Source organism: Sorex fumeus, unplaced genomic scaffold (assembly GCF_029834395.1).
Source record: "Sorex fumeus unplaced genomic scaffold, SorFum_2.1 ptg000003l, whole genome shotgun sequence".
In the NCBI taxonomy this organism is placed as follows: Eukaryota; Metazoa; Chordata; class Mammalia; order Eulipotyphla; family Soricidae; genus Sorex; species Sorex fumeus.
Window position 1 is genome coordinate 60,655,085 of NW_026606060.1, and position 13,786 is coordinate 60,668,870.

Below are 13,786 nucleotides of genomic sequence, written 5' to 3' on the forward strand. Positions count from 1 at the left end.
TAAAAGTCTCAGGGCTAGGACGAAGGAGACGTTACTGGGGCCTGCTCGAGGCAATCGACGAATAACAGGATGGTTGTGATTGTGATTGTGATTGGTGAAGGTGTGGAGTACTACATTCTCTCAAACACTTCTTGTAGAGATACAAGGAACTTGGGCCATTCTAGAAGACAGTTCTGCAGTTTCTTACAATAACTGAGCACAGTCTTCCCATCAGGCCCAGAAAGGGGACTGAAAACTGGTATCCACACAAGAAGCACTTGAAATTGTTCCAATTCTAATGAAGAAAACCTAGAGGCCACCGAGATGTTCTCCCGTAGATGAATGGATGACTAAACTGGTACAATCAGACACTAGAATATTATTTGGTGCTTTCAAAAATCATCTATCAAGCCATCAAAAGACATGGAAAAAAACTTACAGGCATATTATGACATGACAGAAGTCAACCTGGAAAAGGCTATTTACTCTGTGACTCATAATGGTAAAACATTCTGAATGAAGAACAACTATAGAGGCAGTAGAAAGATCAGTGGTTGCCAGCAGGAAGAAGAGATGAAAAGGTGGAGAACAGAGGATTTCTAGGGTGATGAAACTACTCTGTGTGGTACTATAATGATGCGTGCATGTCATATACATTTGTCCAAACTCATCGAAGACACAACATTCAGTTAACACGAAGGTTAACAATGAACTTTAGGCAATAGCATATTCTTGTATAATAGCAAGCTACCGAGGGTATCCAGCCCACATGCCAGAGCCTGGCAAACCACCCGTGATGTTCCAAATATGCCAATAACAGTAGCTAAAATGGGTCTCATTTCCCTAATCCTGAAGGAGTCTCCAGCTGAGTTGGGAAGAACAAGAGGGCATGTACTAAGCAAATGACATGCACGTCAACGGGCGGAAAGGTGCCCCGCAAGCAGCTGGCCACGAAGGTGGCCCACAAGAGTAGCACCAGCCATGAGTGGTGTGAAAAAGCCACACCTCTACTGGCCCGACACCATGGCTCTACATGAGATCCGCCAGCTACCGTTCCAGCGACTGGTTCAAGAGATCACGCAGGACTTCAAGACTGACCTGCACTCCCAGATCTCGGCTGTCATGGCACTACAGGAGGTAGGTGAAGCCTACCTGGTGGGGCTCTTCGTGGACACCAACCTCTGCGCATTCCCCGCCAAGTGCATCACCATTATGCCCAAGGACATCCAGCTGGCGTGCTGCATCCGCCGAGAGAGAGCATAAAGTTTATGATGGTAAACTCTCAGGGCTGGGACAAATGGAGATGCTACTGGCACCCGCTCGAGTAATCGATGATTAACGGGATGACAGTGACAGTGACAGCATATTCTTGTAGGTTCTCTCATATTATTAGAAGTACCAGATGTCACAGGTATCAACAGGACAGATGTGAGAATTCTCTGTACTTTCTTCTCAATTTTGCTATGGACTGTAAACTAAAGTTTATTGATTAAATAAAAATAACTGAGGCTGGAGAGATAGTCCAGGAGTATAGGCACTTGCCTTGCATGTAGCTGGCCTCGGTTCGATTCCTCACTCCACACATGATGCCCCGAATCCCAACAGGAGTGATCCTTGAGCAAAGAAAAAAGGAAAAGGACCCCCAAACCAAAAAAAAAAAGGAAAAGGAGAAATCTGACTTTGTATGACTCCCAAAGCAAGCCACACACAGAACGAATTAAAGTGATTTTTAAAGACTTCTCTACATCCTTAGTGGAATGAGTATTCTAAGAACAAATGAATTGCAAATGCTATTAAAGTTTACTTAGTGGGTTTGGCGGGAGTAATAATAATGGCATATGGTCTGAAAATATTTAAGTGTCTGGCACTCCTACCATTTACCAAAAATGCATATATATCAATCATATTGGAAGCCACGATTTTCACTGAGAGAAGAATATTTTTTAAAAGATAAATGTTAGGGGCTGGAGAGATAGTACAGTGGGAAGGGTGCTTATTTTGCAGACAGCTGACTTAAATTTGATCCTGGCATCACATACCAGACGTAATCCATGAGCACAAATCCTAAGGACCCAGGCACCACTGAATGTGGCCCAAAAACAAATACAAGTTTTAATTTCAGATATCAACACAATTTTAGGACTTAAAGGAAACATTTTTTTTACAAATGTAAAAAATGGAACACCCCTAACTCCAATTACCTAAAATCAATGAGCACAACTAGAAACAAGATTTTGGTGTCTAAATACCATTCTCACTAAAAGGGGCCAGGTTCTTTGAAAAAAAATGCTCTGAGGTGTTGTTTAAAAATACAAGTTGACCCTCAGATCTTTTATGTTACTCAAAGGAAGAAAAATCAACTGTCCTGCTTTATCTACTGGGAGAACACTCCAAGATCCCCAGTGAATGCCTAAGATTATGTTCAGTACCAAACACCAAATTCTAGACATATTATGTTTTTTCCTATACATACATGCCCATAAAAAATTAATCAATGAATGAGACACATTTAGATATGAATAATAGAATAATATATTCTATTCAATAATAGAATACACTCTAATAAAAAAGAGATGTGTCTGAAATCTCTCCAGATACCTTATTTTCCCTAATATTTTCAGAATTAAGTTGTTCTTGTGTGAGCAGTGAAAATCGAAGAATGTGAACAGTGGCCAAGTGGGTCCTACTGTGCAGAGAGTCCCAGACCCTGTCTCAGGAGGCAGAGTCTGACCTGTTGGTGCTGTCTTTGACCATAGATGGACTAGTCCAAGCACTTTGCCAAATTGATTCAGGCAGAGATTAACCACTGGACAAATTTAATTGGCCATCAGGATCTTGCCCATCTCAAAAAATTAACCCCCGCCCCTTCATCATATCCTACTAAGAAGGATAGGAAGCTACTTCTACAATAAGATATTTTCTCTTTTTGCCTCTAGGAATTTCTTTCTCTGAAAGCTGACTACACTGATGGTGGGGGGGGGGAGGGGGGTGTTTATGTTGCAGTGACCTAGCTGAACCAAGGCTGTGTTTCTTCCCTATAGGTCCTGGAAACAGCTGAAACATGTGGCCACGAAGCAGCCTGGTTAATGAAGCAGAGGTTTCTGGCACTGAAATTCTGTGTAAGTGGGTTACTGGCCGGAGGCCTTTACCCAGTCCTGCTCCTCTCTAAAATGTGAAACCAGTTTAGGGAATAGATATAGAGGATTAATTCACTTTCTTTCTTCCTCCTTCCTCCTCATCTTACCATAGCTTGTCCTGGAAACCACGCTGATTATTTTCAAAAGTATGGGTCAGAGAGACAGTACATATGTCTGTCTAAGGCATTTGTCTTGCAGGCAGCCAACCTCACTCTGAGGCCCAGCACCAGTCCTTCAACACTGCCAGGAGTGATCACTGAGCACCACAGAACATGGCCCCAAACGTCTCTTCAGCCCCCAAAAGTATTACTCAATGTCTCCATCACTCATACATGTAGGGAACTGGGATAGCAACGCAAAAATCCTCAACAAAATCACAGTGCCAAAGAAGTAATATAGTAGGTAGGACATTTGCCTCGCACACGGCCAATGAGCATTAAATCTCCGGCATTCCATATGGTCCCCCAAGCGCCACCAGGAATGATTCCAGAGTGCAGAGCCAGGAGTAAGGTCTGAGCATCGCCGGGTGTAGCCAAACCCTCCTCCTCAAAAGCCTTAGCAAAATCTTGATAAATCAAGTGAAGAGAATGGTTGTCTGCGACCAAGTGTAATTCATCAGCAATCTAAGAATGGCTCAACATACACAACTCAATTCACCTAAAACACCAAATTCAGAAAAAAAAAAAAGAGAGAGAGAGAGAGAGAGGCAAATCATATGGGCGTATTTTGTAGCAACTGCTGAAAAGGCTTTCAACAAGATTCAACATCCATTTATGAAAAAGAAAAAGAGTCACTCAAGAAATTGGGACAGAAGGGGCCTCGTCCAGCATAATAAAGAACAGACATGACGGAGGTACAAACTAGCACCAAGTGAGACATGGAAGGATCTGGAATGAGAGAAGGAGTCTGTTCTCACCACTCTTGTTATTTTTACTTTTGAAAAATTGATTGAGGTTCTGTGATTTACAATAATTTATTGTTGTTTTAAATGTTTCCCTCCCCTCCCCTTCCCTCAGTGCTGCTACGGATGCTGTGGGTCGCACCCAGGCCTGGAGGTGTGGTCGCAAAGGTTCGCTGTGTGGCGCTCTGGGCTCACACACTTAGCAAGGTGTTCGTGGGGCTGTGCGCTCCCTAACCACTGTGCTTATGCACGGAAGGCTATACTCTTTAGTTGAGGAATGCACCTAATGGTTTCGGGGTTCGCTCAGGGTCACTGTGGTGCTCACATGTGTTTCTGGTCTCAGTGCTCACTGGGGCAGGGAGAGTTCTTCCCCCCCTTTTTTTTTTTGCTTTTTGGGTCACACCCGGCGATGCTCAAGGTTACTCCTGGCTCTGCACTCAAGAATTAATCCTGGCAGTGCTCAGGGGACCGTATGGGATACTGGGAATTGAACCTGGGTCGGTTGCATGCAAGGCAAATGCCCTACCTGCTGTACTATCACTCCAGCTACACCCTTTTTTTTTTTTTGGTGGCGTTTACACATAGTGGGGTGGTGAGTCTGCAAGCTGTGTGCAGGGGCAGGGAGCACAGACAGCAGGGCTGCCAGGATTGAGCTGGAGGCCACCACCAGGGACTGGAAATGGGGACCATATGCTTGCAAGACTGGCATTTTAAGCTTCTGTGCTATTCCTCCCGGCCCTTCCTCCTTCTTCAAGATCGTATTGTAAATCCTAGCCAAAGCAATTAAAAGATACAAAAGGAATCCAAATTGGAAAAGAAGAAGTAAAACGATTGCTTTTTGTGGATGACATGATAATATACACAGAAAACACTGAAGATCACACACATACGCACAAACCCTACCAGAATTAATGAGCTCAGTGTAGAGGCAAGATGCAAAATCAATACGCGTAAATCTGTTACATTGCTGGGGGTCAGAGGAATAGCTCAGAGTGCTGGAATGTCTGCTCTGCCCCGGGTTCAATCTCTGGCACCACACAGTCACCTGAGCACGGCCAATCCCCAAACGGCAAGCCAGGAGTAGCCCCTAGCACCGGCAGGAGTGGCCCAAAACTGAAACACAAAAAAAGAACATGGTTTGTATTTTTATATGCAACCAATGAGGTGGATGAAATAGAAATTTAGGTAATCATTTCATTTATAAGTGCGTCAAATAAAAGAGAAAACTCCTGGGAATAAATTTAATAATAGAGGTCAATGGCTTCTGTCCTGAAAACTAAAAGGAATAGAAGACACAAAGAAGAAACGAAAAAACAGTCCATGTTCATGAAGTAGAATAATGAATATTAGGGAAGGGCACAGCCCTTCAGGGCTTACTCCTGGCTCTGTGCTCAGGGATCCCTCCTGGTCAAGCTCAGTGTGCTGCATGCAAGGTCAAAACTTTCCCTGCCCTGCTGTCTCTCTGGCCCTAATAAATCTCATTAAGCTGGCCCCCTTGCTCAAAGCTAGATAAAGCTTTAATACAAGCCCTACCAAAATACCAATGATACTTTCCTAAAGCAACTAGAAAAGCAATTCTAAAATGGAATACACAAGCAATCCCAAATAGCCAAGAAACTCTGTTAGGAAAGGAAAAGGGAGACTTCAAGCTCCCTGACCTCAAACTCTCTTATCAATGAGGAACAATTAAGCAGTGTGGGGCCAGGATGAAAATGAACACACAGACCAGTAGGATCGAAGAGAAAGCCCGAGAGAAATGCACGCAGACACAGACATCATGTCTATCATGGCTATGACCTGATCTCAGAGTGTACATAGAAAACAGGTGACACACCACAGGGCCTCAATAAGAAGTGTTCAGAGACTAATCTGCCACGGCCAGGGAACTCAAAGCAAAAATAAACGACAGGGTCCACATTCAATTAAAAAGTTTTACACAGCAAAAGAAACAATGGCAGACACACACATGAATCTCAGAACTGAGCAGCTCTTGGCAGAAATGCCTCTGGACTTTGCATTAGGTCACCTATGCTGGGCCATCCCATGTGGGAGTGGGTGCTGTCCTTCCGCCTGTTCACTGGGGACCCCGGCAGCCACCACCTTCCAGAACTCATTGTCAAAGTCCAGGTATGAGCCAGCAGTGATGACATACATCAGGCCTCACGGGATAGGGAAGGAGCCACTCCTTCTCCCCCCCCCCCCAGGAGGACCCTGAGATGCCGCCCACGAATGGCCCCCAGATTCTCATTAAGCTCCTTAACGGCCATGATCTCAGAGACACACAAATGAATCTCGGAACCGAGCGGCTCTTGGTAGAAATCTCTCCGAACCTAATTATTAAAATTTTAGAATTCCAAGACGTCATATGCTATTCATAAACAGCAATACAAAACAAACTGTCTAATGTTGCCTTTTCAGCAGGTGTTGGGGGAGAATTCCAAATAACAATGGTGGGACTGGTGCTGAAGTATTGAATGTGATCAAAGTAGAGAGAGAGTAATGTGGAAATTATCTGCCACACAGGCGGGGTAGGGGTGGAATGGGCAGGGTATACTGCGGGTTTTGGTGGTGGAAAATGTGCACTGGTGAAGGGATGAGTGTTTGATCATTGTACGACCAAGACTCAAACACAAAACCTTTGCAACTGTTCTCACGGTGATTCAATAAATAAATTTAAAAAAAAAAAACAGAAACAAAAAAGCAAAAAAGCATTCAGAGAAACTTGCACGTCATGCATCTGACAAAAATTCTGTACCCTAGATACCAGGTTTGGCCCTTAACATGTCACTTACTTGCTTGTCTCTCTTTTGTTCCTTTGCTTGCTTATTTCCACTCTGGAGAAACCTGAGTTCTTTCTTTCTCTCCCTTCATATCTTCCTAATAAGTTTCAATAAAACTATTTTGCTCACACAAATATATATATGTATATATAGAGAGATGTATATAAAGAACTCACAACATATTAATAGCAAAAACATGAGCAAGCAACCCCCTCAAAAGAAGGGGGGGGCAAAGGACTTCTCAAAAAAAGACATACATATGTTCTGCAGAGACATAAATAAATGTTCAGTATCACTTTTGAACGAGGGAAATGCAAATCCAGACCACAAACCAGCTATGCCCCCGTACACATGAGAATGGCCCATGGCTTGATAATCATGTTGGCGAGATACGGAGAAAGTGGAACTGGGGCTCTGTGGGTGAGAAAGTGAACTGGTGCTGTCTCTATGGAAATTTGGAGATTCCTCAGAGGAAAAAAATTAAAATGGAAATTTTCATATGATCCAGCAATATCACTCCCGGGCATCCATCCAAAACAGATGAAAACGGAAATTCAGAAGGATAGTCGCACCCTTTTATTATTGCGGCACTATGACAACGGCCCCACTACAGAGGCAACCTCGAGGCACATCAGCAGATGATGGATAAAGCAGTGTGGGAGAGAGACCCCCATGCCCTACCCCTCCGTCTCCAGGTGAGGTAATGGTGCCCTTAGTGAGCAAAATGAAACCCCAACCTTGGACAGTGACAGGAACTGGAGAATCCAGAGGGAGGTGCTGGGTGTTCTTCCTTGCTTTGTTTAGTTTTATTTGAAAGTCAAATAATGTTTTAAAAATTACTTTTAGGGCTGGAGCAATAGCACAGCGGGTAGGGCATTTGCCTTGCATGCGGCCGACCCAGGTTCGATTCCCAGCATCCCATATGGTCCCCTGAGCACCGCCAGGAGTAACTCCTGAGTGTAGAGCCAGGATTAACCCCTGTGCATCACTAGGTGTGACCCAAAAAGCAAAATAAATAAATAAATAAAAATTACTTTCACCCTGGAGGGCCGAAGAGATAGTACAATGGGTAGAGCACTTGCCTTGCACACAGCTGACACAGATTCCATCCCCAGCACTGGTATGGTCCCCCAAGCACTGCCAGAAGTGATTCCTGAGTGCAGAGTCAAGAGTTAATGCTGAATATCACCGGGTGTTCACCCTGGAGCAAAAAATGCAAAGAGGCAATTCATCTGAAAGTATTTTACCAGTGGCTCTTTGCATTTCCAAACCACTTTAAGAGAAAGAAATATGTTTAATCTGCCACCAGGGATTCTGCAGGAACCATTCCTGGCTTTTAAAAAAAGACGATCAAGCAAGAATGTGTCATCTATGGAACCATCGGTAGCCAGGTGGAGAGTGGCGGGTTTAATATGCCCTATAAAAGCCTAATAGAAAAATCACTCAGTCTACCATGATGTCGGCGACTCGTGGGTGTTAATAGTGACAGTTCATAACTCTACTGAGAATACAGCCAATTTCTGCTTATCCACAAATAGATTCTGACTCTGCCAAGTGTTCACGCAGCAATCTGTTCCAGCCTTGGCTGGCGCGGGGGGCCCCAGCATGAGTGGGGTCAGGGCTGGCGAAGGGAGGCTGGGAGGAGCATGCAGAGCAGAGGGGAAGGAAAGATGTCCCCCAGTGTGTGGCTGATGACACTCAGAGGTGAAAGCATGTTCACCTGGGTCGCCAGATACCGAGGGGTCTCCTGTGTTGGGGGCCCAGGCCAAGCCAGCAGACATCAGAGGATCACACCAGCTCTCTCGGTATCAATGTTACCCTAGAGTGTACCACACAAACCACGGGCTATAAGCATCGATGATCTGCAGGAACAATAAATGCCCAAGCGAGGGCCAGAGCCAGACGGGGGAAGAGGAATTCTCTCTGCTGACGTGGTTGCTACATCATAGGCCCACGTAAATTCTCCAGGGAGAGGAGGAGACAGCAAGAGGAGCACGAAATACTAAGCAACTACTAACGATACCACTAACAGCTGCAGCTTGAGGACATTTAATAAATGCCCAGTGCTTTTCACGGGCTTCCTCAATTAGTGTCTGCAACCGCCCGCTAATAAAATGAATTCTGACTCTGCGTTGCAGTTCCCCGAGTGCAGTCCACGGGCGGCAGTGGCCACGATGCCAAGGTTATGCAATCTGGGCACAAGGGCGCAGAATTCACACACAAGCCATCCGGATCCAGACAGGCTGCTCTTTTTGTTGCCCGGTCCTGGCTGAAGGTGTGGACACTAGAAACGTGCTTGTGTGTCCTTGGGTGAGCATCAGCCCCTTCCAGGGCAAGGTCAAGTGTGCCCGAGGGTGGGAGATGGAAAGATGTCCAGCCCCAGGATGACTGAGCAGGTGTGACGAAGGGAAGGGGTGGGGGAGGTTGCCCCTTCGTGCCCCTCATGACCTTTAGCTCTCTTCATGGACTCCCTCCCACACTCCCAGATCCGTTCCAGCCCGAGAATGGTCAATGGGGTCAGAGACAGCTCAACGGCCGCAGGATACGCTTTGCCTGCAGGTCCAGTGCCCCGCACGATATGATCCTCTCAGAGCAACTGCGAGCACTGAGCCAGGAGTAGCTCAGGAATTTTGAAAAGCTGGGAAATGTCCACCAGAGCTCCTTTCTCTGCACCATGAGGTGCCCTGATGCCCTAATCCAACCTTAATAGGGCACAAATGACCTGGAGCTTGTCCTTGGCCAGGAGCAAGCTCTCCGCAATTCAGGGGTTCTCTCGAGAAGTCCCTCCTGCAGGCACCCCCAGATGGGGTAAGGGTGGGCATGGAGGTCACTGCCTCTCTGAGGTGCAGGACCCCCCCACCCCCCAGTCTGGGCAAAGACTCTCCAGGAGCAGAGATTTCCCCCAGTTTTGAGCGGATCTAACCAGCACCAATATTGACAACAGAATTCAAGGGCCAACAGATGGATGGAGGGAACCAAAGGCAGCCCGGCTTCCTGCAAAGCACAGGCAAGGAAGAGGCGTTCAGGAAGAGGCACTGTGGCACTGTTCTCTGTTGGACAGCTCCCCTTCCCTTGTCCCCACAGAAGGCAGTTCATAAGTGGTCAGTTTAGCCCGGGGGGGAGCACTGTGGTCTAGAGACCAGCGTGAGCTCTTCCTGCACCATTTTCCAGCAGATGAGCCTGCAAATGAGGATTCAAGGCAGGCTGGAGGGAGCCACGGGGCCTAATAGGTCCTCACAGCCCCGCAGCACAGCGCTCCCTGCTGGTTCCCAGCCAGGTGGGACCCAGGAGTCACGTGGCCAAACCATCCAGGCCCAGCTCTGCTGCTGTACCAAGGCCCGGCTATGATGCAACAGCTCAGGAAACCGTTGGCCAGAACCACACCACACACCCCACTCCTGAAACCGGAAGTCCAAGCTGGGGGTGCCCCGCCCTGGGTCCCGGCTCCAAGCCCATGTCCCTACTTGCTCCCCAGTGGAAAGACTCTGCTTCATGAGATTGAAGAGGAGGAGGGTGTTTGGGGACGCCGGGGATGCTCTGAAATGTCTGCATCTAGGCCCACATTGGTGGCACACCTAGATGTTCCGAAGACCCAGCAGATCGCGGGCGTCCTCCTTTAAAATTCGTTTTGGTTTGGATTTCTGGCCACACCCAGAAGTCCTTGGTGTGGTGGAGGGTAGGGTGAGCCCCTCAGACCCTGGTGCTTGGGGGTGTGGGGTGTTTGGGGTGGGACCCTGGTCTCCCACATGCATAGATCGTCAGAGGGGAGCCCAATGAGGAGGGTTCAACATATCAGTCTGTGAGGGCACACAATTCCGTCCACGCAGCTTCACAGCGGGGTACTAGAGGAAGGGACTATTTTCACGGAGCTTTCTAGAAGAACGAGGCAGGGGACAACAAGCTAGGGAGAGATGCACACAGTAGGTGAATATATCAGACACACAACCTGGAAGGTAGGAAGTGTTCTTTGAAAAGTGAGTTGAGTGGGGGAAGGGGAGTCGGCCACTGAGGGGTCCCAGAGGACATGATAGAGAAGGGAAGGGAAGCCACTCTCACATCTCTGATAGAAGAGTGTGCCGACCTGGGGTGGAGAGTGGGGTGCAGCACGTGCAAAGGCCCTGGGCAGGGCAGGTTAGATCATAAAGGCTGGTAAAGAGCAGAGAACAGGGGAGGGCACAAATCATGGTGTCATGTAGGGTCACACAGGGGGGCACCCGAGCAGGAGCACTGAGAGGATGCCAGCCTTCCCTCTGGGTGAGGTGGAGCAGCTGATGGGGGCCACGGGGGTGGGTGGAAAGCGAGGGTGACTAGGTGCTGGGCCCTGAGGAGGCGAGTGTGCTGCAGAGGAGGCAGATTGATGGGGGAAGAGAGGCTTGAGGGTGGCCGGGACGGGCTCAGAGGGAGGAGTTGTGTGGGGGATGGGGGTGCGGAGCTGCAGGACCTGAGCAGACAGGAGAGAGGACAGAGGAAGGGGCTGGCTGGGTGGGGAACCCGAGCCAAGGAAGGAGACGGGGGCAGGGGGGGTAGAAGTCAGAGCCGGGAGGTCTGAGGGCCACAGCAGAAGCTCCCCCAGGTTCCAGAACTGGGGGGCTAGAGTCTGATTTTCTTGGCTATATTTTGGCTTCTGGGTCACACCCGGCCAAGCACATGGGGTTACTCCTGGTTCTGCACTCAGGAATTACCCCTGGCGGTGCTCAGGGGACCATATGGGATGCTGGGAATCGAACCCGGGTCGGCCGCGTGCAAGGCAAAGGCCCTATCCGCTGTGCTATCGCTCCAGCCCCTCTTGGCTATAATTTTGGTGCTGGCCACTCCAGCTGGCCAGGACATGTCGGTTCACTCACTGACTCCCGCCAGGCCCCCGGTGGCCAGGGGTGGGGACAGGAAGCGGAAATGAGAGGGCCTTCGTGTTGAGGTCACTCCTGCTGTGGCCATGCCCTCGCGGTGACCCGGCCCTGCCGACCTCATGTGTGCAGTGGTCAGCCCCAGCTGACCCTGGGGTGCAGGCAGGGCCCTGGGAGAAACTCTCACGCCTTCCTGAACAGAACCAGGGGCAAGAAGGGTGATCAGTGCAGGCACCGAGACAGGAAGTGCTTGGCGAGCAGAACCCCCTCCCCCCGCCCAATCTGCTGGACCCTGTCTTGGCGCCAAGAGAGAGAGCGGGAGGCTCGGTGCTGGGTGAAGGAAGAGTCAGCAAGAGTTTTCTCCCGGCACCTGGGCTGATGGATCAAGGCGACAAACATTTCCAGGGAAGCCGCAAGCCCCCTGCCCACAGGGGTGGCCTGTCAGCTGGCCGGAAGAGGCAGGAAAGTAGCCGGGACGAGTTCTGGATACGTGCAAGAGGCCAGGGGTCGTAGGAGCAGAGCTGAGTACTCCGGCTTTTACCTTGGGCGCCTTTGTAGGATCTGAGATGTTTAATCAGCTGGAACAAAACGCACATGGCTGTCCCAGGCAGGAGGCCCCGGCCCCAAGGAACGGGAAGACGTGGCCTTCCAGGATCCCGGCGTCTGAGCCAAGGAGAGGGACATTGAATGGAGAATGTCCATGAAGAACACCCAATTCCAGGAGCAGTGGCAGTGTCCTGGTAACTCTGGTCTTGGGGCTCAGAACCCCCCAGTGTCGGGGCGTGGCTGCTTCCTACCTGAGGCTGGACAGAGATGCAGCGTGTCCCCAAGCCTCTGCAGCCACTAACGGGGAAGCAGCCTCCTCCTTCAGGACCGAACAGGACCGGTCGTGCTGAGACTTTAGGGATTCTGGAGACGAGGAAACAGCAAGTGCAAGTTAATTACGACTCAAAACCCAGAATTAAAAGCAGCTGAGCTCAGAGCCAAGCGCCGGGAGAGGTTCGCGTGCGTCAGAATTCAGACAGCAGAGGAGAGGGGCGCTGGGCTTCCGACTGGCCAGGGCCGATGCAGCCTCCGACTTCGTCTGCTTAAGGAGGCAGCCATGTCCTGGACACGTGCAGTGACTTGATAAGAGAGAACAAGTGAACAAGGGCTAGAGAGAGAGCGAAATCCCAGCACTCCAGCCGGGTCGGGCCATGCTCATGGGCTACTCGATTTGATGTGCCTCCACCCCCCCCCCCCAAGTAAAACAGAAACAAACAAGGCCAGAGAACTTCCTTCCTGCTTCTCTAGAAGGTTCTTGCACAGGGCTGTGCTGGGTTACACAGAGCTGCTGCCACAGACACGGTGGCAGGTTAAGAAGAGGGAGCAGGTTCTTTTGGGTCTCCCAGACCCTCTTCATCTCTCCCCGCAGAAGTCTGGGTGTGTCTGAGAAAGCCGAGCTCCATCATAAGGGGGTTTCCCCAGCACTCCTTTACCTCTCCTCTCCCCTCCAACCAAGACGCCCGCACCTGCTGAGAATCCCAAGCAGAAGTGACCGGTAGTGACCATCAATAGCCAAAGAGCCAGCAGGGACAAAGACGCACATGGGAAAGCGATAAGGAGAGTGTTTTTTTACCAGGAGGTGGGGGATGGGGCCCCCCATGAAGCTCAGCTCAGGCACCAGCCCCAAGCTTTGACACACTCCAAAATTCTTTTTTTTTTCTTTTTGGGTCACACCCGGCAATGCACAGGGGCTACTCCTGGCTCATGCACTCAGGAATTATTCCTGGCAGTGCTCAGGGGACCATATGGGATATTGGGAATTGAACGTGGGTTGGCCTTATGCTGGGCAAATGCCCTACCCGCTGTGCTATCGCTCCAGGCCCCCAAAAATTCACTGTCACTGTCCTCCCGTTGTTCATCGATTTACTCGAGCAGGCCCAGTAACGTCTCCATCGTGAGACTTCTTACTGTGTTTGGCATATCGAATACGTCACGGGTAGCTTGCCAGGCTTTGCCGTGCAGGCGAGATACTCTCGGTAGTTTGCTGGGCTCTCCCAAAAAATTATTTTTAAAAATACATTGAAACATGGATAGAAAAGGCCAGCACTCAGCAGGTGGTGGCATGTGTTGTCTGTGCATACGCTGGTTGGGGGAGGGGGG

The 13,786-nt window shown here is 49.3% G+C and overlaps 1 pseudogene; it reads left to right on the forward strand.

Annotated features, from left to right (window-relative positions):
• Positions 1-881: 881 nt before the first annotated feature.
• LOC130024451 (histone H3.3C-like) lies at positions 882-1,242 on the forward strand (annotated as a pseudogene).
• The last annotated feature ends 12,544 nt before the right edge of the window (positions 1,243-13,786 follow it).